The sequence below is a fragment of the Argiope bruennichi genome, chromosome 4 (genome assembly GCF_947563725.1).
Source record: "Argiope bruennichi chromosome 4, qqArgBrue1.1, whole genome shotgun sequence".
Classification (NCBI taxonomy): Eukaryota; Metazoa; Arthropoda; class Arachnida; order Araneae; family Araneidae; genus Argiope; species Argiope bruennichi.
Window position 1 is genome coordinate 82,164,347 of NC_079154.1, and position 18,806 is coordinate 82,183,152.

The window sequence follows — 18,806 nt, forward strand, 5'->3', positions numbered from 1 at the left end:
GAACGCGGTATTTCCGGAACTTTCCATTAAGCCACGCCCAACTCCAGGGTGGCGGTGTATGTAAAAATGACTTGCGTCGGCCGGGAGTCGAACCCGGGTCAACTGCTTGGAAGGCAGCTATGCTAACCGTTAAACCACCGACGCGACGGAACGACTGACACATTTCCTCTACAAAAACGGAAAAGAAACAGATGAAAGCGAGAGGGAATAGGAACTTCCCGAGGTAAAAGAATAGGCCGCGAGAACGCGGTATTTCCGGAACTTTCCATTAAGCCACGCCCAACTCCAGGGTGGCGGTGTATGTAAAAATGACTTGCGTCGGCCGGGAGTCAAACCCGGGTCAACTGCTTGGAAGGCAGCTATGCTAACCGTTATACCACCGACGCGACGGAACGACTGACACATTTCCTCTACAAAAACGGAAAAGAAACAGATGAAAGCGAGAGGGAATAGGAACTTCCCGAGGTAAAAGAATAGGCCGCGAGAACGCGGTATTTCCGGTACTTTCCATTAAGCCACGCCCAACTCCAGGGTGGCGGTGTATGTAAAAATGACTTGCGTCGGCCGGGAGTCGAACCCGGGTCAACTGCTTGGAAGGCAGCTATGCTAACCGTTATACCACCGACGCGACGGAACGGCTGACACATTTCCTCTACAAAAACGGAAAAGAAACAGATGAAAGCGAGAGGGAATAGGAACTTCCCGAGGGAAAAGAATAGGCCGCGAGAACGCGGTATTTCCGGAACTTTCCATTAAGCCACGCCCAACTCCAGGGTGGCGGTGTCTGTAAAAATAACTTGCGTCGGCCGGGAGTCGAACCCGGGTCAACTGCTTGGAAGGCATCTATGCTAACCGTTATACCACCGACGCGACGGAACGTCTGACACATTTCCTCTACAAAAACGAAAAAGAAACAGATGAAAGCGAGAGGGAATAGGAACTTCCCGAGGTAAAAGAATAGGCCGCGAGAACGCGGTATTTCCGGAACTTTCCATTAAGCCACGCCCAACTCCAGGGTGGCGGTGTATGTAAAAATGACTTGCGTCGGCCGGGAGTCAAACCCGGGTCAACTGCTTGGAAGGCAGCTATGCTAACCGTTATACCACCGACGCGACGGAACGACTGACACATTTCCTCTACAAAAACGGAAAAGAAACAGATGAAAGCGAGAGGGAATAGGAACTTCCCGAGGTAAAAGAATAGGCCGCGAGAACGCGGTATTTCCGGTACTTTCCATTAAGCCACGCCCAACTCCAGGGTGGCGGTGTATGTAAAAATGACTTGCGTCGGCCGGGAGTCGAACCCGGGTCAACTGCTTGGAAGGCAGCTATGCTAACCGTTATACCACCGACGCGACGGAACGGCTGACACATTTCCTCTACAAAAACGGAAAAGAAACAGATGAAAGCGAGAGGGAATAGGAACTTCCCGAGGGAAAAGAATAGGCCGCGAGAACGCGGTATTTCCGGAACTTTCCATTAAGCCACGCCCAACTCCAGGGTGGCGGTGTCTGTAAAAATAACTTGCGTCGGCCGGGAGTCGAACCCGGGTCAACTGCTTGGAAGGCATCTATGCTAACCGTTATACCACCGACGCGACGGAACGTCTGACACATTTCCTCTACAAAAACGAAAAAGAAACAGATGAAAGCGAGAGGGAATAGGAACTTCCCGAGGTAAAAGAATAGGCCGCGAGAACGCGGTATTTCCGGAACTTTCCATTAAGCCACGCCCAACTCCAGGGTGGCGGTGTATGTAAAAATGACTTGCGTCGGCCGGGAGTCGAACCCGGGTCAACTGCTTTCAAGGCAGCTATGCTAACCGTTATACCACCGACGCGACGGAACGACTGACACATTTCCTCTTCAAAAACGGAAAAGAAACAGGTGAAAGCGAGAGGGAATAGGAACTTCCCGAGGTAAAAGAATAGGCCGCGAGAACGCGGTATTTCCGGAACTTTCCATTAAGCCACGCCCAACTCCAGGGTGGCGGTGTATGTAAAAATGACTTGCGTCGGCCGGGAGTCGAACCCGGGTCAACTGCTTGGAAGGCAGCTATGCTAACCGTTATACCACCGACGCGACGGAACGACTGACACATTTCCTCTACAAAAACGGAAAAGAAACTGATGAAAGCGAGAGGGAATAGGAACTTCCCGAGGGAAAAGAATAGGCCGCGAGAACGCGGTATTTCCGGAACTTTCCATTAAGCCACGCCCAACTCCAGGGTGGCGGTGTATGTAAAAATAACTTGCGTCGGCCGGGAGTCGAACCCGGGTCAACTGCTTGGAAGGCATCTATGCTAACCGTTATACCACCGACGCGACGGAACGTCTGACACATTTCCTCTACAAAAACGAAAAAGAAACAGATGAAAGCGAGAGGGAATAGGAACTTCCCGAGGTAAAAGAATAGGCCGCGAGAACGCGGTATTTCCGGAACTTTCCATTAAGCCACGCCCAACTCCAGGGTGGCGGTGTATGTAAAAATGACTTGCGTCGGCCGGGAGTCGAACCCGGGTCAACTGCTTGGAAGGCAGCTATGCTAACCGTTATACCACCGACGCGACGGAACGACTGACACATTTCCTCTACAAAAACGGAAAAGAAACAGATGAAAGCGAGAGGGAATAGGAACTTCCCGAGGTAAAAGAATAGGCCGCGAGAACGCGGTATTTCCGGAACTTTCCATTAAGCCACGCCCAACTCCAGGGTGGCGGTGTATGTAAAAATGACTTGCGTCGGCCGGGAGTCGAACCCGGGTCAACTGCTTGGAAGGCAGCTATGCTAACCGTTATACCACCGACGCGACGGAACGTCTGACACATTTCCTCTACAAAAACGGAAAAGAAACAGATGAAAGCGAGAGGGAATAGGAACTTCCCGAGGGAAAAGAATAGGCCGCGAGAACGCGGTATTTCCGGAACTTTCCATTAAGCCACGCCCAACTCCAGGGTGGCGGTGTATGTAAAAATGACTTGCGTCGGCCGGGAGTCGAACCCGGGTCAACTGCTTGGAAGGCAGCTATGCTAACCGTTATACCACCGACGCGACGGAACGACTGACACATTTCCTCTACAAAAACGGAAAAGAAACAGATGAAAGCGAGAGGGAATAGGAACTTCCCGAGGTAAAAGAATAGGCCGCGAGAACGCGGTATTTCCGGAACTTTCCATTAAGCCACGCCCAACTCCAGGGTGGCGGTGTATGTAAAAAAGACTTGCGTCAGCCGGGAGTCGAACCCGGGTCAACTGCTTGGAAGGCAGCTATGCTAACCGTTATACCACCGACGCGACGGAACGACTGACACATTTCCTCTACAAAAACGGAAAAGAAACAGATGAAAGCGAGAGGGAATAGGAACTTCCCGAGGTAAAAGAATAGGCCGCGAGAACGCGGTATTTCCGGAACTTTCCATTAAGCCACGCCCAACTCCAGGGTGGCGGTGTATGTAAAAATGACTTGCGTCGGCCGGGAGTCGAACCCGGGTCAACTGCTTGGAAGGCAGCTATGCTAACCGTTATACCACCGACGCGACGGAACGACTGACACATTTCCTCTACAAAAACGGAAAAGAAACAGATGAAAGCGAGAGGGAATAGGAACTTCCCGAGGTAAAAGAATAGGCCGCGAGAACGCGGTATTTCCGGAACTTTCCATTAAGCCACGCCCAACTCCAGGGTGGCGGTGTATGTAAAAATGACTTGCGTCGGCCGGGAGTCGAACCCGGGTCAACTGCTTGGAAGGCAGCTATGCTAACCGTTATACCACCGACGCGACGGAACGACTGACACATTTCCTCTACAAAAACGGAAAAGAAACAGATGAAAGCGAGAGGGAATAGGAACTTCCCGAGGTAAAAGAATAGGCCGCGAGAACGCGGTATTTCCGGAACTTTCCATTAAGCCACGCCCAACTCCAGGGTGGCGGTGTATGTAAAAATGACTTGCGTCGGCCGGGAGTCGAACCCGGGTCAACTGCTTGGAAGGCAGCTATGCTAACCGTTATACCACCGACGCGACGGAACGACTGACACATTTCCTCTACAAAAACGGAAAAGAAACAGATGAAAGCGAGAGGGAATAGTAACTTCCCGAGGTAAAAGAATAGGCCGCGAGAACGCGGTATTTCCGGAACTTTCCATTAAGCCACGCCCAACTCCAGGGTGGCGGTGTATGTAAAAATGACTTGCGTCGGCCGGGAGTCGAACCCGGGTCAACTGCTTGGAAGGCAGCTATGCTAACCGTTATACCACCGACGCGACGGAACGACTGACACATTTCCTCTTCAAAAACGGAAAAGAAACAGGTGAAAGCGAGAGGGAATAGGAACTTCCCGAGGTAAAAGAATAGGCCGCGAGAACGCGGTATTTCCGGAACTTTCCATTAAGCCACGCCCAACTCCAGGGTGGCGGTGTATGTAAAAATGACTTGCGTCGGCCGGGAGTCGAACCCGGGTCAACTGCTTGGAAGGCAGCTATGCTAACCGTTATACCACCGACGCGACGGAACGACTGACACATTTCCTCTACAAAAACGGAAAAGAAACAGATGAAAGCGAGAGGGAATAGGAACTTCCCGAGGTAAAAGAATAGGCCGCGAGAACGCGGTATTTCCGGAACTTTCCATTAAGCCACGCCCAACTCCAGGGTGGCGGTGTATGTAAAAATGACTTGCGTCGGCCGGGAGTCGAACCCGGGTCAACTGCTTTCAAGGCAGCTATGCTAACCGTTATACCACCGACGCGACGGAACGACTGACACATTTCCTCTTCAAAAACGGAAAAGAAACAGGTGAAAGCGAGAGGGAATAGGAACTTCCCGAGGTAAAAGAATAGGCCGCGAGAACGCGGTATTTCCGGAACTTTCCATTAAGCCACGCCCAACTCCAGGGTGGCGGTGTATGTAAAAATGACTTGCGTCGGCCGGGAGTCGAACCCGGGTCAACTGCTTGGAAGGCAGCTATGCTAACCGTTATACCACCGACGCGACGGAACGACTGACACATTTCCTCTACAAAAACGGAAAAGAAACAGATGAAAGCGAGAGGGAATAGGAACTTCCCGAGGTAAAAGAATAGGCCGCGAGAACGCGGTATTTCCGGTACTTTCCATTAAGCCACGCCCAACTCCAGGGTGGCGGTGTATGTAAAAATGACTTGCGTCGGCCGGGAGTCGAACCCGGGTCAACTGCTTGGAAGGCAGCTATGCTAACCGTTATACCACCGACGCGACGGAACGTCTGACACATTTCCTCTACAAAAACGGAAAAGAAACAGATGAAAGCGAGAGGGAATAGGAACTTCCCGAGGGAAAAGAATAGGCCGCGAGAACGCGGTATTTCCGGAACTTTCCATTAAGCCACGCCCAACTCCAGGGTGGCGGTGTATGTAAAAATGACTTGCGTCGGCCGGGAGTCGAACCCGGGTCAACTGCTTTCAAGGCAGCTATGCTAACCGTTATACCACCGACGCGACGGAACGACTGACACATTTCCTCTTCAAAAACGGAAAAGAAACAGGTGAAAGCGAGAGGGAATAGGAACTTCCCGAGGTAAAAGAATAGGCCGCGAGAACGCGGTATTTCCGGAACTTTCCATTAAGCCACGCCCAACTCCAGGGTGGCGGTGTATGTAAAAGTGACTTGCGTCGGCCGGGAGTCGAACCCGGGTCAACTGCTTGGAAGGCAGCTATGCTAACCGTTATACCACCGACGCGACGGAACGACTGACACATTTCCTCTACAAAAACGGAAAAGAAACAGATGAAAGCGAGAGGGAATAGGAACTTCCCGAGGTAAAAGAATAGGCCGCGAGAACGCGGTATTTCCGGAACTTTCCATTAAGCCACGCCCAACTCCAGGGTGGCGGTGTATGTAAAAATGACTTGCGTCGGCCGGGAGTCGAACCCGGGTCAACTGCTTTCAAGGCAGCTATGCTAACCGTTATACCACCGACGCGACGGAACGACTGACACATTTCCTCTTCAAAAACGGAAAAGAAACAGGTGAAAGCGAGAGGGAATAGGAACTTCCCGAGGTAAAAGAATAGGCCGCGAGAACGCGGTATTTCCGGAACTTTCCATTAAGCCACGCCCAACTCCAGGGTGGCGGTGTATGTAAAAATGACTTGCGTCGGCCGGGAGTCGAACCCGGGTCAACTGCTTGGAAGGCAGCTATGCTAACCGTTATACCACCGACGCGACGGAACGACTGACACATTTCCTCTACAAAAACGGAAAAGAAACAGATGAAAGCGAGAGGGAATAGGAACTTCCCGAGGTAAAAGAATAGGCCGCGAGAACGCGGTATTTCCGGAACTTTCCATTAAGCCACGCCCAACTCCAGGGTGGCGGTGTATGTAAAAATGACTTGCGTCGGCCGGGAGTCGAACCCGGGTCAACTGCTTGGAAGGCAGCTATGCTAACCGTTATACCACCGACGCGACGGAACGACTGACACATTTCCTCTACAAAAACGGAAAAGAAACAGATGAAAGCGAGAGGGAATAGGAACTTCCCGAGGTAAAAGAATAGGCCGCGAGAACGCGGTATTTCCGGTACTTTCCATTAAGCCACGCCCAACTCCAGGGTGGCGGTGTATGTAAAAATGACTTGCGTCGTCCGGGAGTCGAACCCGGGTCAACTGCTTGGAAGGCAGCTATGCTAACCGTTATACCACCGACGCGACGGAACGTCTGACACATTTCCTCTACAAAAACGGAAAAGAAACAGATGAAAGCGAGAGGGAATAGGAACTTCCCGAGGGAAAAGAATAGGCCGCGAGAACGCGGTATTTCCGGAACTTTCCATTAAGCCACGCCCAACTCCAGGGTGGCGGTGTATGTAAAAATGACTTGCGTCGGCCGGGAGTCGAACCCGGGTCAACTGCTTTCAAGGCAGCTATGCTAACCGTTATACCACCGACGCGACGGAACGACTGACACATTTCCTCTTCAAAAACGGAAAAGAAACAGGTGAAAGCGAGAGGGAATAGGAACTTCCCGAGGTAAAAGAATAGGCCGCGAGAACGCGGTATTTCCGGAACTTTCCATTAAGCCACGCCCAACTCCAGGGTGGCGTTGTATGTAAAAGTGACTTGCGTCGGCCGGGAGTCGAACCCGGGTCAACTGCTTGGAAGGCAGCTATGCTAACCGTTATACCACCGACGCGACGGAACGACTGACACATTTCCTCTACAAAAACGGAAAAGAAACAGGTGAAAGAGAGAGGGAATAGGAACTTCCCGAGGTAAAAGAATAGGCCGCGAGAACGCAGTATTTCCGGAACTTTCCATTAAGCCACGCCCAACTCCAGGGTGGCGGTGTATGTAAAAATGACTTGCGTCGGCCGGGAGTCGAACCCGGGTCAACTGCTTGGAAGGCAGCTATGCTAACCGTTATACCACCGACGCGACGGAACGACTGACACATTTCCTCTACAAAAACGGAAAAGAAACAGATGAAAGAGAGAGGGAATAGGAACTTCCCGAGGTAAAAGAATCGGCCGCGAGAACGCGGTATTTCCGGAACTTTCCATTAAGCCACGCCCAACTCCAGGGTGGCGGTGTATGTAAAAATGACTTGCGTCGGCCGGGAGTCGAACCCGGGTCAACTGCTTGGAAGGCAGCTATGCTAACCGTTATACCACCGACGCGACGGAACGACTGACACATTTCCTCTACAAAAACGGAAAAGAAACAGGTGAAAGCGAGAGGGAATAGGAACTTCCCGAGGTAAAAGAATAGGCCGCGAGAACGCGGTATTTCCGGAACTTTCCATTAAGCCACGCCCAACTCCAGGGTGGCGGTGTATGTAAAAATGACTTGCGTCGGCCGGGAGTCGAACCCGGGTCAACTGCTTGGAAGGCAGCTATGCTAACCGTTATACCACCGACGCGACGGAACGACTGACACATTTCCTCTTCAAAAACGGAAAAGAAACAGGTGAAAGCGAGAGGGAATAGGAACTTCCCGAGGTAAAAGAATAGGCCGCGAGAACGCGGTATTTCCGGAACTTTCCATTAAGCCACGCCCAACTCCAGGGTGGCGGTGTATGTAAAAATGACTTGCGTCGGCCGGGAGTCGAACCCGGGTCAACTGCTTGGAAGGCAGCTATGCTAACCGTTATACCACCGACGCGACGGAACGACTGACACATTTCCTCTACAAAAACGGAAAAGAAACAGATGAAAGCGAGAGGGAATAGGAACTTCCCGAGGTAAAAGAATAGGCCGCGAGAACGCGGTATTTCCGGAACTTTCCATTAAGCCACGCCCAACTCCAGGGTGGCGGTGTATGTAAAAATGACTTGCGTCGGCCGGGAGTCGAACCCGGGTCAACTGCTTTCAAGGCAGCTATGCTAACCGTTATACCACCGACGCGACGGAACGACTGACACATTTCCTCTTCAAAAACGGAAAAGAAACAGGTGAAAGCGAGAGGGAATAGGAACTTCCCGAGGTAAAAGAATAGGCCGCGAGAACGCGGTATTTCCGGAACTTTCCATTAAGCCACGCCCAACTCCAGGGTGGCGGTGTATGTAAAAATGACTTGCGTCGGCCGGGAGTCGAACCCGGGTCAACTGCTTGGAAGGCAGCTATGCTAACCGTTATACCACCGACGCGACGGAACGACTGACACATTTCCTCTACAAAAACGGAAAAGAAACAGATGAAAGCGAGAGGGAATAGGAACTTCCCGAGGTAAAAGAATAGGCCGCGAGAACGCGGTATTTCCGGAACTTTCCATTAAGCCACGCCCAACTCCAGGGTGGCGGTGTATGTAAAAATGACTTGCGTCGGCCGGGAGTCGAACCCGGGTCAACTGCTTGGAAGGCAGCTATGCTAACCGTTATACCACCGACGCGACGGAACGACTGACACATTTCCTCTACAAAAACGGAAAAGAAACAGATGAAAGCGAGAGGGAATAGGAACTTCCCGAGGTAAAAGAATAGGCCGCGAGAACGCGGTATTTCCGGTACTTTCCATTAAGCCACGCCCAACTCCAGGGTGGCGGTGTATGTAAAAATGACTTGCGTCGGCCGGGAGTCGAACCCGGGTCAACTGCTTGGAAGGCAGCTATGCTAACCGTTATACCACCGACGCGACGGAACGTCTGACACATTTCCTCTACAAAAACGGAAAAGAAACAGATGAAAGCGAGAGGGAATAGGAACTTCCCGAGGGAAAAGAATAGGCCGCGAGAACGCGGTATTTCCGGAACTTTCCATTAAGCCACGCCCAACTCCAGGGTGGCGGTGTATGTAAAAATGACTTGCGTCGGCCGGGAGTCGAACCCGGGTCAACTGCTTTCAAGGCAGCTATGCTAACCGTTATACCACCGACGCGACGGAACGACTGACACATTTCCTCTTCAAAAACGGAAAAGAAACAGGTGAAAGCGAGAGGGAATAGGAACTTCCCGAGGTAAAAGAATAGGCCGCGAGAACGCGGTATTTCCGGAACTTTCCATTAAGCCACGCCCAACTCCAGGGTGGCGGTGTATGTAAAAATGACTTGCGTCGGCCGGGAGTCGAACCCGGGTCAACTGCTTGGAAGGCAGCTATGCTAACCGTTATACCACCGACGCGACGGAACGACTGACACATTTCCTCTACAAAAACGGAAAAGAAACTGATGAAAGCGAGAGGGAATAGGAACTTCCCGAGGTAAAAGAATAGGCCGCGAGAACGCGGTATTTCCGGAACTTTCCATTAAGCCACGCCCAACTCCAGGGTGGCGGTGTATGTAAAAATGACTTGCGTCGGCCGGGAGTCGAACCCGGGTCAACTGCTTGGAAGGCAGCTATGCTAACCGTTATACCACCGACGCGACGGAACGACTGACACATTTCCTCTACAAAAACGGAAAAGAAACAGATGAAAGCGAGAGGGAATAGGAACTTCCCGAGGTAAAAGAATAGGCCGCGAGAACGCGGTATTTCCGGTACTTTCCATTAAGCCACGCCCAACTCCAGGGTGGCGGTGTATGTAAAAATGACTTGCGTCGGCCGGGAGTCGAACCCGGGTCAACTGCTTGGAAGGCAGCTATGCTAACCGTTATACCACCGACGCGACGGAACGTCTGACACATTTCCTCTACAAAAACGGAAAAGAAACAGATGAAATCGAGAGGGAATAGGAACTTCCCGAGGGAAAAGAATAGGCCGCGAGAACGCGGTATTTCCGGAACTTTCCATTAAGCCACGCCCAACTCCAGGGTGGCGGTGTATGTAAAAATAACTTGCGTCGGCCGGGAGTCGAACCCGGGTCAACTGCTTGGAAGGCATCTATGCTAACCGTTATACCACCGACGCGACGGAACGTCTGACACATTTCCTCTACAAAAACGAAAAAGAAACAGATGAAAGCGAGAGGGAATAGGAACTTCCCGAGGTAAAAGAATAGGCCGCGAGAACGCGGTATTTCCGGAACTTTCCATTAAGCCACGCCCAACTCCAGGGTGGCGGTGTATGTAAAAATGACTTGCGTCGGCCGGGAGTCGAACCCGGGTCAACTGCTTGGAAGGCAGCTATGCTAACCGTTATACCACCGACGCGAAGGAACGACTGACACATTTCCTCTACAAAAACGGAAAAGAAACAGATGAAAGCGAGAGGGAATAGGAACTTCCCGAGGTAAAAGAATAGGCCGCGAGAACGCGGTATTTCCGGAACTTTCCATTAAGCCACGCCCAACTCCAGGGTGGCGGTGTATGTAAAAATGACTTGCGTCGGCCGGGAGTCGAACCCGGGTCAACTGCTTGGAAGGCAGCTATGCTAACCGTTATACCACCGACGCGACGGAACGTCTGACACATTTCCTCTACAAAAACGGAAAAGAAACAGATGAAAGCGAGAGGGAATAGGAACTTCCCGAGGGAAAAGAATAGGCCGCGAGAACGCGGTATTTCCGGAACTTTCCATTAAGCCACGCCCAACTCCAGGGTGGCGGTGTATGTAAAAATGACTTGCGTCGGCCGGGAGTCGAACCCGGGTCAACTGCTTGGAAGGCAGCTATGCTAACCGTTATACCACCGACGCGACGGAACGACTGACACATTTCCTCTACAAAAACGGAAAAGAAACAGATGAAAGCGAGAGGGAATAGGAACTTCCCGAGGTAAAAGAATAGGCCGCGAGAACGCGGTATTTCCGGAACTTTCCATTAAGCCACGCCCAACTCCAGGGTGGCGGTGTATGTAAAAAAGACTTGCGTCAGCCGGGAGTCGAACCCGGGTCAACTGCTTGGAAGGCAGCTATGCTAACCGTTATACCACCGACGCGACGGAACGACTGACACATTTCCTCTACAAAAACGGAAAAGAAACAGATGAAAGCGAGAGGGAATAGGAACTTCCCGAGGTAAAAGAATAGGCCGCGAGAACGCGGTATTTCCGGAACTTTCCATTAAGCCACGCCCAACTCCAGGGTGGCGGTGTATGTAAAAATGACTTGCGTCGGCCGGGAGTCGAACCCGGGTCAACTGCTTGGAAGGCAGCTATGCTAACCGTTATACCACCGACGCGACGGAACGACTGACACATTTCCTCTACAAAAACGGAAAAGAAACAGATGAAAGCGAGAGGGAATAGGAACTTCCCGAGGTAAAAGAATAGGCCGCGAGAACGCGGTATTTCCGGAACTTTCCATTAAGCCACGCCCAACTCCAGGGTGGCGGTGTATGTAAAAATGACTTGCGTCGGCCGGGAGTCGAACCCGGGTCAACTGCTTGGAAGGCAGCTATGCTAACCGTTATACCACCGACGCGACGGAACGACTGACACATTTCCTCTACAAAAACGGAAAAGAAACAGATGAAAGCGAGAGGGAATAGGAACTTCCCGAGGTAAAAGAATAGGCCGCGAGAACGCGGTATTTCCGGAACTTTCCATTAAGCCACGCCCAACTCCAGGGTGGCGGTGTATGTAAAAATGACTTGCGTCGGCCGGGAGTCGAACCCGGGTCAACTGCTTGGAAGGCAGCTATGCTAACCGTTATACCACCGACGCGACGGAACGACTGACACATTTCCTCTACAAAAACGGAAAAGAAACAGATGAAAGCGAGAGGGAATAGTAACTTCCCGAGGTAAAAGAATAGGCCGCGAGAACGCGGTATTTCCGGAACTTTCCATTAAGCCACGCCCAACTCCAGGGTGGCGGTGTATGTAAAAATGACTTGCGTCGGCCGGGAGTCGAACCCGGGTCAACTGCTTGGAAGGCAGCTATGCTAACCGTTATACCACCGACGCGACGGAACGACTGACACATTTCCTCTTCAAAAACGGAAAAGAAACAGGTGAAAGCGAGAGGGAATAGGAACTTCCCGAGGTAAAAGAATAGGCCGCGAGAACGCGGTATTTCCGGAACTTTCCATTAAGCCACGCCCAACTCCAGGGTGGCGGTGTATGTAAAAGTGACTTGCGTCGGCCGGGAGTCGAACCCGGGTCAACTGCTTGGAAGGCAGCTATGCTAACCGTTATACCACCGACGCGACGGAACGACTGACACATTTCCTCTACAAAAACGGAAAAGAAACAGATGAAAGCGAGAGGGAATAGGAACTTCCCGAGGTAAAAGAATAGGCCGCGAGAACGCGGTATTTCCGGAACTTTCCATTAAGCCACGCCCAACTCCAGGGTGGCGGTGTATGTAAAAATGACTTGCGTCGGCCGGGAGTCGAACCCGGGTCAACTGCTTTCAAGGCAGCTATGCTAACCGTTATACCACCGACGCGACGGAACGACTGACACATTTCCTCTTCAAAAACGGAAAAGAAACAGGTGAAAGCGAGAGGGAATAGGAACTTCCCGAGGTAAAAGAATAGGCCGCGAGAACGCGGTATTTCCGGAACTTTCCATTAAGCCACGCCCAACTCCAGGGTGGCGGTGTATGTAAAAATGACTTGCGTCGGCCGGGAGTCGAACCCGGGTCAACTGCTTGGAAGGCAGCTATGCTAACCGTTATACCACCGACGCGACGGAACGACTGACACATTTCCTCTACAAAAACGGAAAAGAAACAGATGAAAGCGAGAGGGAATAGGAACTTCCCGAGGTAAAAGAATAGGCCGCGAGAACGCGGTATTTCCGGAACTTTCCATTAAGCCACGCCCAACTCCAGGGTGGCGGTGTATGTAAAAATGACTTGCGTCGGCCGGGAGTCGAACCCGGGTCAACTGCTTGGAAGGCAGCTATGCTAACCGTTATACCACCGACGCGACGGAACGACTGACACATTTCCTCTACAAAAACGGAAAAGAAACAGATGAAAGCGAGAGGGAATAGGAACTTCCCGAGGTAAAAGAATAGGCCGCGAGAACGCGGTATTTCCGGTACTTTCCATTAAGCCACGCCCAACTCCAGGGTGGCGGTGTATGTAAAAATGACTTGCGTCGTCCGGGAGTCGAACCCGGGTCAACTGCTTGGAAGGCAGCTATGCTAACCGTTATACCACCGACGCGACGGAACGTCTGACACATTTCCTCTACAAAAACGGAAAAGAAACAGATGAAAGCGAGAGGGAATAGGAACTTCCCGAGGGAAAAGAATAGGCCGCGAGAACGCGGTATTTCCGGAACTTTCCATTAAGCCACGCCCAACTCCAGGGTGGCGGTGTATGTAAAAATGACTTGCGTCGGCCGGGAGTCGAACCCGGGTCAACTGCTTTCAAGGCAGCTATGCTAACCGTTATACCACCGACGCGACGGAACGACTGACACATTTCCTCTTCAAAAACGGAAAAGAAACAGGTGAAAGCGAGAGGGAATAGGAACTTCCCGAGGTAAAAGAATAGGCCGCGAGAACGCGGTATTTCCGGAACTTTCCATTAAGCCACGCCCAACTCCAGGGTGGCGTTGTATGTAAAAGTGACTTGCGTCGGCCGGGAGTCGAACCCGGGTCAACTGCTTGGAAGGCAGCTATGCTAACCGTTATACCACCGACGCGACGGAACGACTGACACATTTCCTCTACAAAAACGGAAAAGAAACAGGTGAAAGAGAGAGGGAATAGGAACTTCCCGAGGTAAAAGAATAGGCCGCGAGAACGCAGTATTTCCGGAACTTTCCATTAAGCCACGCCCAACTCCAGGGTGGCGGTGTATGTAAAAATGACTTGCGTCGGCCGGGAGTCGAACCCGGGTCAACTGCTTGGAAGGCAGCTATGCTAACCGTTATACCACCGACGCGACGGAACGACTGACACATTTCCTCTACAAAAACGGAAAAGAAACAGATGAAAGAGAGAGGGAATAGGAACTTCCCGAGGTAAAAGAATCGGCCGCGAGAACGCGGTATTTCCGGAACTTTCCATTAAGCCACGCCCAACTCCAGGGTGGCGGTGTATGTAAAAATGACTTGCGTCGGCCGGGAGTCGAACCCGGGTCAACTGCTTGGAAGGCAGCTATGCTAACCGTTATACCACCGACGCGACGGAACGACTGACACATTTCCTCTACAAAAACGGAAAAGAAACAGGTGAAAGCGAGAGGGAATAGGAACTTCCCGAGGTAAAAGAATAGGCCGCGAGAACGCGGTATTTCCGGAACTTTCCATTAAGCCACGCCCAACTCCAGGGTGGCGGTGTATGTAAAAATGACTTGCGTCGGCCGGGAGTCGAACCCGGGTCAACTGCTTGGAAGGCAGCTATGCTAACCGTTATACCACCGACGCGACGGAACGACTGACACATTTCCTCTTCAAAAACGGAAAAGAAACAGGTGAAAGCGAGAGGGAATAGGAACTTCCCGAGGTAAAAGAATAGGCCGCGAGAACGCGGTATTTCCGGAACTTTCCATTAAGCCACGCCCAACTCCAGGGTGGCGGTGTATGTAAAAATGACTTGCGTCGGCCGGGAGTCGAACCCGGGTCAACTGCTTGGAAGGCAGCTATGCTAACCGTTATACCACCGACGCGACGGAACGACTGACACATTTCCTCTACAAAAACGGAAAAGAAACAGATGAAAGCGAGAGGGAATAGGAACTTCCCGAGGTAAAAGAATAGGCCGCGAGAACGCGGTATTTCCGGAACTTTCCATTAAGCCACGCCCAACTCCAGGGTGGCGGTGTATGTAAAAATGACTTGCGTCGGCCGGGAGTCGAACCCGGGTCAACTGCTTTCAAGGCAGCTATGCTAACCGTTATACCACCGACGCGACGGAACGACTGACACATTTCCTCTTCAAAAACGGAAAAGAAACAGGTGAAAGCGAGAGGGAATAGGAACTTCCCGAGGTAAAAGAATAGGCCGCGAGAACGCGGTATTTCCGGAACTTTCCATTAAGCCACGCCCAACTCCAGGGTGGCGGTGTATGTAAAAATGACTTGCGTCGGCCGGGAGTCGAACCCGGGTCAACTGCTTGGAAGGCAGCTATGCTAACCGTTATACCACCGACGCGACGGAACGACTGACACATTTCCTCTACAAAAACGGAAAAGAAACAGATGAAAGCGAGAGGGAATAGGAACTTCCCGAGGTAAAAGAATAGGCCGCGAGAACGCGGTATTTCCGGAACTTTCCATTAAGCCACGCCCAACTCCAGGGTGGCGGTGTATGTAAAAATGACTTGCGTCGGCCGGGAGTCGAACCCGGGTCAACTGCTTGGAAGGCAGCTATGCTAACCGTTATACCACCGACGCGACGGAACGACTGACACATTTCCTCTACAAAAACGGAAAAGAAACAGATGAAAGCGAGAGGGAATAGGAACTTCCCGAGGTAAAAGAATAGGCCGCGAGAACGCGGTATTTCCGGTACTTTCCATTAAGCCACGCCCAACTCCAGGGTGGCGGTGTATGTAAAAATGACTTGCGTCGGCCGGGAGTCGAACCCGGGTCAACTGCTTGGAAGGCAGCTATGCTAACCGTTATACCACCGACGCGACGGAACGTCTGACACATTTCCTCTACAAAAACGGAAAAGAAACAGATGAAAGCGAGAGGGAATAGGAACTTCCCGAGGGAAAAGAATAGGCCGCGAGAACGCGGTATTTCCGGAACTTTCCATTAAGCCACGCCCAACTCCAGGGTGGCGGTGTATGTAAAAATGACTTGCGTCGGCCGGGAGTCGAACCCGGGTCAACTGCTTTCAAGGCAGCTATGCTAACCGTTATACCACCGACGCGACGGAACGACTGACACATTTCCTCTTCAAAAACGGAAAAGAAACAGGTGAAAGCGAGAGGGAATAGGAACTTCCCGAGGTAAAAGAATAGGCCGCGAGAACGCGGTATTTCCGGAACTTTCCATTAAGCCACGCCCAACTCCAGGGTGGCGGTGTATGTAAAAGTGACTTGCGTCGGCCGGGAGTCGAACCCGGGTCAACTGCTTGGAAGGCAGCTATGCTAACCGTTATACCACCGACGCGACGGAACGACTGACACATTTCCTCTACAAAAACGGAAAAGAAACAGATGAAAGCGAGAGGGAATAGGAACTTCCCGAGGTAAAAGAATAGGCCGCGAGAACGCGGTATTTCCGGAACTTTCCATTAAGCCACGCCCAACTCCAGGGTGGCGGTGTATGTAAAAATGACTTGCGTCGGCCGGGAGTCGAACCCGGGTCAACTGCTTTCAAGGCAGCTATGCTAACCGTTATACCACCGACGCGACGGAACGACTGACACATTTCCTCTTCAAAAACGGAAAAGAAACAGGTGAAAGCGAGAGGGAATAGGAACTTCCCGAGGTAAAAGAATAGGCCGCGAGAACGCGGTATTTCCGGAACTTTCCATTAAGCCACGCCCAACTCCAGGGTGGCGGTGTATGTAAAAATGACTTGCGTCGGCCGGGAGTCGAACCCGGGTCAACTGCTTGGAAGGCAGCTATGCTAACCGTTATACCACCGACGCGACGGAACGACTGACACATTTCCTCTACAAAAACGGAAAAGAAACAGATGAAAGCGAGAGGGAATAGGAACTTCCCGAGGTAAAAGAATAGGCCGCGAGAACGCGGTATTTCCGGAACTTTCCATTAAGCCACGCCCAACTCCAGGGTGGCGGTGTATGTAAAAATGACTTGCGTCGGCCGGGAGTCGAACCCGGGTCAACTGCTTGGAAGGCAGCTATGCTAACCGTTATACCACCGACGCGACGGAACGACTGACACATTTCCTCTACAAAAACGGAAAAGAAACAGATGAAAGCGAGAGGGAATAGGAACTTCCCGAGGTAAAAGAATAGGCCGCGAGAACGCGGTATTTCCGGTACTTTCCATTAAGCCACGCCCAACTCCAGGGTGGCGGTGTATGTAAAAATGACTTGCGTCGGCCGGGAGTCGAACCCGGGTCAACTGCTTGGAAGGCAGCTATGCTAACCGTTATACCACCGACGCGACGGAACGACTGACACATTTCCTCTTCAAAAACGGAAAAGAAACAGGTGAAAGCGAGAGGGAATAGGAACTTCCCGAGGTAAAAGAATAGGCCGCGAGAACGCGGTATTTCCGGAACTTTCCATTAAGCCACGCCCAACTCCAGGGTGGCGGTGTATGTAAAAGTGACTTGCGTCGGCCGGGAGTCGAACCCGGGTCAACTGCTTGGAAGGCAGCTATGCTAACCGTTATACCACCGACGCGACGGAACGACTGACACATTTCCTCTACAAAAACGGAAAAGAAACAGGTGAAAGAGAGAGGGAATAGGAACTTCCCGAGGTAAAAGAATAGGCCGCGAGAACGCAGTATTTCCGGAACTTTCCATTAAGCCACGCCCAACTCCAGGGTGGCGGTGTATGTAAAAATGACTTGCGTCGGCCGGGAGTCGAACCCGGGTCAACTGCTTGGAAGGCAGCTATGCTAACCGTTATACCACCGACGCGACGGAACGACTGACACATTTCCTCTACAAAAACGGAAAAGAAACAGATGAAAGAGAGAGGGAATAGGAACTTCCCGAGGTAAAAGAATCGGCCGCGAGAACGCGGTATTTCCGGAACTTTCCATTAAGCCACGCCAAACTCCAGGGTGGCGGTGTATGTAAAAATGACCTGCGTCGGCCGGGTGTCGAACCCGGGTCAACTGCTTGGAAGGCAGCTATGCTAACCGTTATACCACCGACGCGACGGAACGTCTGACACATTTCCTCTACAAAAACGGAAAAGAAACAGATGAAAGCGAGAGGGAATAGGAACTTCCCGAGGTAAAAGAATAGGCCGCGAGAACGCGGTATTTCCGGAACTTTCCATTAAGCCACGCCCAACTCCAGGGTGGCGGTGTATGTAAAAATGACTTGCGTCGGCCGGGAGTCGAACCCGGGTTAACTGCTTGGAAGGGAGCTATGCTAAGCGTTATACCACCGACGCGACGGAACGACTGACACATTTCCTCTACAAAAACGGAAAAGAAACAGATGAAAGCGAGAGGGAATAGGAACTTCCCGAGGTAAAAGAATAGGCCGCGAGAACGCGGTATTTCCGGAACTTTCCATTAAGCCACGCCCAACTCCAGGGTGGCGGTGTATGTAAAAATGACTTGCGTCGGCCGGGAGTCGAACCCGGGTCAACTGCTTTCAAGGCAGCTATGCTAACCGTTATACCACCGACGCGACGGAACGACTGACACATTTCCTCTACAAAAACAGAAAAGAAACAGGTGAAAGCGAGAGGGAATAGGAACTTCCCGAGGTAAAAGAATAGGCCGCGAGAACGCGGTATTTCCGGAACTTTCCATTAAGCCACGCCCAACTCCAGGGTGGCGGTGTATGTAAAAATGACTTGCGTCGGCCGGGAGTCGAACCCGGGTCAACTGCTTGGAAGGCAGCTATGCTAACCGTTATACCACCGACGCGACGGAACGACTGACACATTTCCTCTAC

The 18,806-nt window shown here is 51.7% G+C and overlaps 77 non-coding genes across 77 annotated transcripts; all 77 read right to left on the reverse strand.

Annotated features, from left to right (window-relative positions):
* Window positions 1–72: 72 nt before the first annotated feature.
* Trnag-ucc (transfer RNA glycine (anticodon UCC)) lies at window positions 73–144 on the reverse strand. Its single transcript has one exon. It is a non-coding gene; the product is annotated as a tRNA-Gly (tRNA).
* A 170-nt stretch (window positions 145–314) lies between these two features.
* Window positions 315–386, reverse strand: Trnag-ucc (transfer RNA glycine (anticodon UCC)). The gene has a single exon. It is a non-coding gene; the product is annotated as a tRNA-Gly (tRNA).
* A 170-nt stretch (window positions 387–556) lies between these two features.
* On the reverse strand, window positions 557–628 carry Trnag-ucc (transfer RNA glycine (anticodon UCC)). Its single transcript has one exon. It is a non-coding gene; the product is annotated as a tRNA-Gly (tRNA).
* A 170-nt stretch (window positions 629–798) lies between these two features.
* Window positions 799–870, reverse strand: Trnag-ucc (transfer RNA glycine (anticodon UCC)). Its single transcript has one exon. It is a non-coding gene; the product is annotated as a tRNA-Gly (tRNA).
* Window positions 871–1,040: 170 nt separating this feature from the next.
* Window positions 1,041–1,112, reverse strand: Trnag-ucc (transfer RNA glycine (anticodon UCC)). The gene has a single exon. It is a non-coding gene; the product is annotated as a tRNA-Gly (tRNA).
* Window positions 1,113–1,282: 170 nt separating this feature from the next.
* Window positions 1,283–1,354, reverse strand: Trnag-ucc (transfer RNA glycine (anticodon UCC)). Its single transcript has one exon. It is a non-coding gene; the product is annotated as a tRNA-Gly (tRNA).
* A 170-nt stretch (window positions 1,355–1,524) lies between these two features.
* Trnag-ucc (transfer RNA glycine (anticodon UCC)) lies at window positions 1,525–1,596 on the reverse strand. Its single transcript has one exon. It is a non-coding gene; the product is annotated as a tRNA-Gly (tRNA).
* A 170-nt stretch (window positions 1,597–1,766) lies between these two features.
* On the reverse strand, window positions 1,767–1,838 carry Trnas-uga (transfer RNA serine (anticodon UGA)). Its single transcript has one exon. It is a non-coding gene; the product is annotated as a tRNA-Ser (tRNA).
* Window positions 1,839–2,008: 170 nt separating this feature from the next.
* On the reverse strand, window positions 2,009–2,080 carry Trnag-ucc (transfer RNA glycine (anticodon UCC)). Its single transcript has one exon. It is a non-coding gene; the product is annotated as a tRNA-Gly (tRNA).
* Window positions 2,081–2,250: 170 nt separating this feature from the next.
* Window positions 2,251–2,322, reverse strand: Trnag-ucc (transfer RNA glycine (anticodon UCC)). Its single transcript has one exon. It is a non-coding gene; the product is annotated as a tRNA-Gly (tRNA).
* A 170-nt stretch (window positions 2,323–2,492) lies between these two features.
* On the reverse strand, window positions 2,493–2,564 carry Trnag-ucc (transfer RNA glycine (anticodon UCC)). Its single transcript has one exon. It is a non-coding gene; the product is annotated as a tRNA-Gly (tRNA).
* A 170-nt stretch (window positions 2,565–2,734) lies between these two features.
* Window positions 2,735–2,806, reverse strand: Trnag-ucc (transfer RNA glycine (anticodon UCC)). Its single transcript has one exon. It is a non-coding gene; the product is annotated as a tRNA-Gly (tRNA).
* A 170-nt stretch (window positions 2,807–2,976) lies between these two features.
* Window positions 2,977–3,048, reverse strand: Trnag-ucc (transfer RNA glycine (anticodon UCC)). The gene has a single exon. It is a non-coding gene; the product is annotated as a tRNA-Gly (tRNA).
* A 170-nt stretch (window positions 3,049–3,218) lies between these two features.
* Window positions 3,219–3,290, reverse strand: Trnag-ucc (transfer RNA glycine (anticodon UCC)). Its single transcript has one exon. It is a non-coding gene; the product is annotated as a tRNA-Gly (tRNA).
* Window positions 3,291–3,460: 170 nt separating this feature from the next.
* Window positions 3,461–3,532, reverse strand: Trnag-ucc (transfer RNA glycine (anticodon UCC)). Its single transcript has one exon. It is a non-coding gene; the product is annotated as a tRNA-Gly (tRNA).
* A 170-nt stretch (window positions 3,533–3,702) lies between these two features.
* On the reverse strand, window positions 3,703–3,774 carry Trnag-ucc (transfer RNA glycine (anticodon UCC)). Its single transcript has one exon. It is a non-coding gene; the product is annotated as a tRNA-Gly (tRNA).
* Window positions 3,775–3,944: 170 nt separating this feature from the next.
* On the reverse strand, window positions 3,945–4,016 carry Trnag-ucc (transfer RNA glycine (anticodon UCC)). The gene has a single exon. It is a non-coding gene; the product is annotated as a tRNA-Gly (tRNA).
* A 170-nt stretch (window positions 4,017–4,186) lies between these two features.
* On the reverse strand, window positions 4,187–4,258 carry Trnag-ucc (transfer RNA glycine (anticodon UCC)). The gene has a single exon. It is a non-coding gene; the product is annotated as a tRNA-Gly (tRNA).
* Window positions 4,259–4,428: 170 nt separating this feature from the next.
* On the reverse strand, window positions 4,429–4,500 carry Trnag-ucc (transfer RNA glycine (anticodon UCC)). Its single transcript has one exon. It is a non-coding gene; the product is annotated as a tRNA-Gly (tRNA).
* A 170-nt stretch (window positions 4,501–4,670) lies between these two features.
* On the reverse strand, window positions 4,671–4,742 carry Trnas-uga (transfer RNA serine (anticodon UGA)). The gene has a single exon. It is a non-coding gene; the product is annotated as a tRNA-Ser (tRNA).
* Window positions 4,743–4,912: 170 nt separating this feature from the next.
* On the reverse strand, window positions 4,913–4,984 carry Trnag-ucc (transfer RNA glycine (anticodon UCC)). The gene has a single exon. It is a non-coding gene; the product is annotated as a tRNA-Gly (tRNA).
* Window positions 4,985–5,154: 170 nt separating this feature from the next.
* On the reverse strand, window positions 5,155–5,226 carry Trnag-ucc (transfer RNA glycine (anticodon UCC)). Its single transcript has one exon. It is a non-coding gene; the product is annotated as a tRNA-Gly (tRNA).
* Window positions 5,227–5,396: 170 nt separating this feature from the next.
* Trnas-uga (transfer RNA serine (anticodon UGA)) lies at window positions 5,397–5,468 on the reverse strand. Its single transcript has one exon. It is a non-coding gene; the product is annotated as a tRNA-Ser (tRNA).
* A 170-nt stretch (window positions 5,469–5,638) lies between these two features.
* Window positions 5,639–5,710, reverse strand: Trnag-ucc (transfer RNA glycine (anticodon UCC)). The gene has a single exon. It is a non-coding gene; the product is annotated as a tRNA-Gly (tRNA).
* Window positions 5,711–5,880: 170 nt separating this feature from the next.
* On the reverse strand, window positions 5,881–5,952 carry Trnas-uga (transfer RNA serine (anticodon UGA)). Its single transcript has one exon. It is a non-coding gene; the product is annotated as a tRNA-Ser (tRNA).
* Window positions 5,953–6,122: 170 nt separating this feature from the next.
* On the reverse strand, window positions 6,123–6,194 carry Trnag-ucc (transfer RNA glycine (anticodon UCC)). The gene has a single exon. It is a non-coding gene; the product is annotated as a tRNA-Gly (tRNA).
* A 170-nt stretch (window positions 6,195–6,364) lies between these two features.
* Window positions 6,365–6,436, reverse strand: Trnag-ucc (transfer RNA glycine (anticodon UCC)). The gene has a single exon. It is a non-coding gene; the product is annotated as a tRNA-Gly (tRNA).
* Window positions 6,437–6,606: 170 nt separating this feature from the next.
* Trnag-ucc (transfer RNA glycine (anticodon UCC)) lies at window positions 6,607–6,678 on the reverse strand. The gene has a single exon. It is a non-coding gene; the product is annotated as a tRNA-Gly (tRNA).
* Window positions 6,679–6,848: 170 nt separating this feature from the next.
* Window positions 6,849–6,920, reverse strand: Trnas-uga (transfer RNA serine (anticodon UGA)). The gene has a single exon. It is a non-coding gene; the product is annotated as a tRNA-Ser (tRNA).
* A 170-nt stretch (window positions 6,921–7,090) lies between these two features.
* Trnag-ucc (transfer RNA glycine (anticodon UCC)) lies at window positions 7,091–7,162 on the reverse strand. Its single transcript has one exon. It is a non-coding gene; the product is annotated as a tRNA-Gly (tRNA).
* Window positions 7,163–7,332: 170 nt separating this feature from the next.
* On the reverse strand, window positions 7,333–7,404 carry Trnag-ucc (transfer RNA glycine (anticodon UCC)). The gene has a single exon. It is a non-coding gene; the product is annotated as a tRNA-Gly (tRNA).
* Window positions 7,405–7,574: 170 nt separating this feature from the next.
* Trnag-ucc (transfer RNA glycine (anticodon UCC)) lies at window positions 7,575–7,646 on the reverse strand. The gene has a single exon. It is a non-coding gene; the product is annotated as a tRNA-Gly (tRNA).
* A 170-nt stretch (window positions 7,647–7,816) lies between these two features.
* Trnag-ucc (transfer RNA glycine (anticodon UCC)) lies at window positions 7,817–7,888 on the reverse strand. The gene has a single exon. It is a non-coding gene; the product is annotated as a tRNA-Gly (tRNA).
* Window positions 7,889–8,058: 170 nt separating this feature from the next.
* On the reverse strand, window positions 8,059–8,130 carry Trnag-ucc (transfer RNA glycine (anticodon UCC)). Its single transcript has one exon. It is a non-coding gene; the product is annotated as a tRNA-Gly (tRNA).
* Window positions 8,131–8,300: 170 nt separating this feature from the next.
* Trnas-uga (transfer RNA serine (anticodon UGA)) lies at window positions 8,301–8,372 on the reverse strand. Its single transcript has one exon. It is a non-coding gene; the product is annotated as a tRNA-Ser (tRNA).
* A 170-nt stretch (window positions 8,373–8,542) lies between these two features.
* Window positions 8,543–8,614, reverse strand: Trnag-ucc (transfer RNA glycine (anticodon UCC)). Its single transcript has one exon. It is a non-coding gene; the product is annotated as a tRNA-Gly (tRNA).
* A 170-nt stretch (window positions 8,615–8,784) lies between these two features.
* Trnag-ucc (transfer RNA glycine (anticodon UCC)) lies at window positions 8,785–8,856 on the reverse strand. Its single transcript has one exon. It is a non-coding gene; the product is annotated as a tRNA-Gly (tRNA).
* A 170-nt stretch (window positions 8,857–9,026) lies between these two features.
* Window positions 9,027–9,098, reverse strand: Trnag-ucc (transfer RNA glycine (anticodon UCC)). Its single transcript has one exon. It is a non-coding gene; the product is annotated as a tRNA-Gly (tRNA).
* Window positions 9,099–9,268: 170 nt separating this feature from the next.
* Window positions 9,269–9,340, reverse strand: Trnas-uga (transfer RNA serine (anticodon UGA)). Its single transcript has one exon. It is a non-coding gene; the product is annotated as a tRNA-Ser (tRNA).
* A 170-nt stretch (window positions 9,341–9,510) lies between these two features.
* Window positions 9,511–9,582, reverse strand: Trnag-ucc (transfer RNA glycine (anticodon UCC)). Its single transcript has one exon. It is a non-coding gene; the product is annotated as a tRNA-Gly (tRNA).
* A 170-nt stretch (window positions 9,583–9,752) lies between these two features.
* On the reverse strand, window positions 9,753–9,824 carry Trnag-ucc (transfer RNA glycine (anticodon UCC)). Its single transcript has one exon. It is a non-coding gene; the product is annotated as a tRNA-Gly (tRNA).
* Window positions 9,825–9,994: 170 nt separating this feature from the next.
* On the reverse strand, window positions 9,995–10,066 carry Trnag-ucc (transfer RNA glycine (anticodon UCC)). The gene has a single exon. It is a non-coding gene; the product is annotated as a tRNA-Gly (tRNA).
* A 170-nt stretch (window positions 10,067–10,236) lies between these two features.
* Window positions 10,237–10,308, reverse strand: Trnag-ucc (transfer RNA glycine (anticodon UCC)). Its single transcript has one exon. It is a non-coding gene; the product is annotated as a tRNA-Gly (tRNA).
* A 170-nt stretch (window positions 10,309–10,478) lies between these two features.
* Window positions 10,479–10,550, reverse strand: Trnag-ucc (transfer RNA glycine (anticodon UCC)). The gene has a single exon. It is a non-coding gene; the product is annotated as a tRNA-Gly (tRNA).
* Window positions 10,551–10,720: 170 nt separating this feature from the next.
* On the reverse strand, window positions 10,721–10,792 carry Trnag-ucc (transfer RNA glycine (anticodon UCC)). The gene has a single exon. It is a non-coding gene; the product is annotated as a tRNA-Gly (tRNA).
* A 170-nt stretch (window positions 10,793–10,962) lies between these two features.
* On the reverse strand, window positions 10,963–11,034 carry Trnag-ucc (transfer RNA glycine (anticodon UCC)). Its single transcript has one exon. It is a non-coding gene; the product is annotated as a tRNA-Gly (tRNA).
* Window positions 11,035–11,204: 170 nt separating this feature from the next.
* On the reverse strand, window positions 11,205–11,276 carry Trnag-ucc (transfer RNA glycine (anticodon UCC)). Its single transcript has one exon. It is a non-coding gene; the product is annotated as a tRNA-Gly (tRNA).
* A 170-nt stretch (window positions 11,277–11,446) lies between these two features.
* On the reverse strand, window positions 11,447–11,518 carry Trnag-ucc (transfer RNA glycine (anticodon UCC)). Its single transcript has one exon. It is a non-coding gene; the product is annotated as a tRNA-Gly (tRNA).
* A 170-nt stretch (window positions 11,519–11,688) lies between these two features.
* Window positions 11,689–11,760, reverse strand: Trnag-ucc (transfer RNA glycine (anticodon UCC)). Its single transcript has one exon. It is a non-coding gene; the product is annotated as a tRNA-Gly (tRNA).
* A 170-nt stretch (window positions 11,761–11,930) lies between these two features.
* Trnag-ucc (transfer RNA glycine (anticodon UCC)) lies at window positions 11,931–12,002 on the reverse strand. Its single transcript has one exon. It is a non-coding gene; the product is annotated as a tRNA-Gly (tRNA).
* A 170-nt stretch (window positions 12,003–12,172) lies between these two features.
* Trnag-ucc (transfer RNA glycine (anticodon UCC)) lies at window positions 12,173–12,244 on the reverse strand. The gene has a single exon. It is a non-coding gene; the product is annotated as a tRNA-Gly (tRNA).
* A 170-nt stretch (window positions 12,245–12,414) lies between these two features.
* Trnag-ucc (transfer RNA glycine (anticodon UCC)) lies at window positions 12,415–12,486 on the reverse strand. The gene has a single exon. It is a non-coding gene; the product is annotated as a tRNA-Gly (tRNA).
* Window positions 12,487–12,656: 170 nt separating this feature from the next.
* Trnas-uga (transfer RNA serine (anticodon UGA)) lies at window positions 12,657–12,728 on the reverse strand. Its single transcript has one exon. It is a non-coding gene; the product is annotated as a tRNA-Ser (tRNA).
* A 170-nt stretch (window positions 12,729–12,898) lies between these two features.
* Window positions 12,899–12,970, reverse strand: Trnag-ucc (transfer RNA glycine (anticodon UCC)). The gene has a single exon. It is a non-coding gene; the product is annotated as a tRNA-Gly (tRNA).
* A 170-nt stretch (window positions 12,971–13,140) lies between these two features.
* Window positions 13,141–13,212, reverse strand: Trnag-ucc (transfer RNA glycine (anticodon UCC)). The gene has a single exon. It is a non-coding gene; the product is annotated as a tRNA-Gly (tRNA).
* Window positions 13,213–13,382: 170 nt separating this feature from the next.
* On the reverse strand, window positions 13,383–13,454 carry Trnag-ucc (transfer RNA glycine (anticodon UCC)). Its single transcript has one exon. It is a non-coding gene; the product is annotated as a tRNA-Gly (tRNA).
* A 170-nt stretch (window positions 13,455–13,624) lies between these two features.
* Window positions 13,625–13,696, reverse strand: Trnas-uga (transfer RNA serine (anticodon UGA)). Its single transcript has one exon. It is a non-coding gene; the product is annotated as a tRNA-Ser (tRNA).
* A 170-nt stretch (window positions 13,697–13,866) lies between these two features.
* On the reverse strand, window positions 13,867–13,938 carry Trnag-ucc (transfer RNA glycine (anticodon UCC)). The gene has a single exon. It is a non-coding gene; the product is annotated as a tRNA-Gly (tRNA).
* Window positions 13,939–14,108: 170 nt separating this feature from the next.
* Trnag-ucc (transfer RNA glycine (anticodon UCC)) lies at window positions 14,109–14,180 on the reverse strand. Its single transcript has one exon. It is a non-coding gene; the product is annotated as a tRNA-Gly (tRNA).
* Window positions 14,181–14,350: 170 nt separating this feature from the next.
* Trnag-ucc (transfer RNA glycine (anticodon UCC)) lies at window positions 14,351–14,422 on the reverse strand. The gene has a single exon. It is a non-coding gene; the product is annotated as a tRNA-Gly (tRNA).
* Window positions 14,423–14,592: 170 nt separating this feature from the next.
* Trnag-ucc (transfer RNA glycine (anticodon UCC)) lies at window positions 14,593–14,664 on the reverse strand. Its single transcript has one exon. It is a non-coding gene; the product is annotated as a tRNA-Gly (tRNA).
* A 170-nt stretch (window positions 14,665–14,834) lies between these two features.
* Trnag-ucc (transfer RNA glycine (anticodon UCC)) lies at window positions 14,835–14,906 on the reverse strand. The gene has a single exon. It is a non-coding gene; the product is annotated as a tRNA-Gly (tRNA).
* Window positions 14,907–15,076: 170 nt separating this feature from the next.
* On the reverse strand, window positions 15,077–15,148 carry Trnas-uga (transfer RNA serine (anticodon UGA)). Its single transcript has one exon. It is a non-coding gene; the product is annotated as a tRNA-Ser (tRNA).
* A 170-nt stretch (window positions 15,149–15,318) lies between these two features.
* Trnag-ucc (transfer RNA glycine (anticodon UCC)) lies at window positions 15,319–15,390 on the reverse strand. Its single transcript has one exon. It is a non-coding gene; the product is annotated as a tRNA-Gly (tRNA).
* Window positions 15,391–15,560: 170 nt separating this feature from the next.
* Trnag-ucc (transfer RNA glycine (anticodon UCC)) lies at window positions 15,561–15,632 on the reverse strand. The gene has a single exon. It is a non-coding gene; the product is annotated as a tRNA-Gly (tRNA).
* Window positions 15,633–15,802: 170 nt separating this feature from the next.
* Window positions 15,803–15,874, reverse strand: Trnag-ucc (transfer RNA glycine (anticodon UCC)). Its single transcript has one exon. It is a non-coding gene; the product is annotated as a tRNA-Gly (tRNA).
* Window positions 15,875–16,044: 170 nt separating this feature from the next.
* Trnas-uga (transfer RNA serine (anticodon UGA)) lies at window positions 16,045–16,116 on the reverse strand. Its single transcript has one exon. It is a non-coding gene; the product is annotated as a tRNA-Ser (tRNA).
* Window positions 16,117–16,286: 170 nt separating this feature from the next.
* On the reverse strand, window positions 16,287–16,358 carry Trnag-ucc (transfer RNA glycine (anticodon UCC)). Its single transcript has one exon. It is a non-coding gene; the product is annotated as a tRNA-Gly (tRNA).
* Window positions 16,359–16,528: 170 nt separating this feature from the next.
* On the reverse strand, window positions 16,529–16,600 carry Trnas-uga (transfer RNA serine (anticodon UGA)). Its single transcript has one exon. It is a non-coding gene; the product is annotated as a tRNA-Ser (tRNA).
* A 170-nt stretch (window positions 16,601–16,770) lies between these two features.
* Window positions 16,771–16,842, reverse strand: Trnag-ucc (transfer RNA glycine (anticodon UCC)). The gene has a single exon. It is a non-coding gene; the product is annotated as a tRNA-Gly (tRNA).
* Window positions 16,843–17,012: 170 nt separating this feature from the next.
* Trnag-ucc (transfer RNA glycine (anticodon UCC)) lies at window positions 17,013–17,084 on the reverse strand. The gene has a single exon. It is a non-coding gene; the product is annotated as a tRNA-Gly (tRNA).
* Window positions 17,085–17,254: 170 nt separating this feature from the next.
* Window positions 17,255–17,326, reverse strand: Trnag-ucc (transfer RNA glycine (anticodon UCC)). The gene has a single exon. It is a non-coding gene; the product is annotated as a tRNA-Gly (tRNA).
* A 170-nt stretch (window positions 17,327–17,496) lies between these two features.
* On the reverse strand, window positions 17,497–17,568 carry Trnag-ucc (transfer RNA glycine (anticodon UCC)). The gene has a single exon. It is a non-coding gene; the product is annotated as a tRNA-Gly (tRNA).
* A 170-nt stretch (window positions 17,569–17,738) lies between these two features.
* On the reverse strand, window positions 17,739–17,810 carry Trnag-ucc (transfer RNA glycine (anticodon UCC)). Its single transcript has one exon. It is a non-coding gene; the product is annotated as a tRNA-Gly (tRNA).
* Window positions 17,811–17,980: 170 nt separating this feature from the next.
* Trnag-ucc (transfer RNA glycine (anticodon UCC)) lies at window positions 17,981–18,052 on the reverse strand. Its single transcript has one exon. It is a non-coding gene; the product is annotated as a tRNA-Gly (tRNA).
* A 412-nt stretch (window positions 18,053–18,464) lies between these two features.
* Window positions 18,465–18,536, reverse strand: Trnas-uga (transfer RNA serine (anticodon UGA)). Its single transcript has one exon. It is a non-coding gene; the product is annotated as a tRNA-Ser (tRNA).
* A 170-nt stretch (window positions 18,537–18,706) lies between these two features.
* Window positions 18,707–18,778, reverse strand: Trnag-ucc (transfer RNA glycine (anticodon UCC)). The gene has a single exon. It is a non-coding gene; the product is annotated as a tRNA-Gly (tRNA).
* Between the last annotated feature and the right edge of the window lie 28 nt (window positions 18,779–18,806).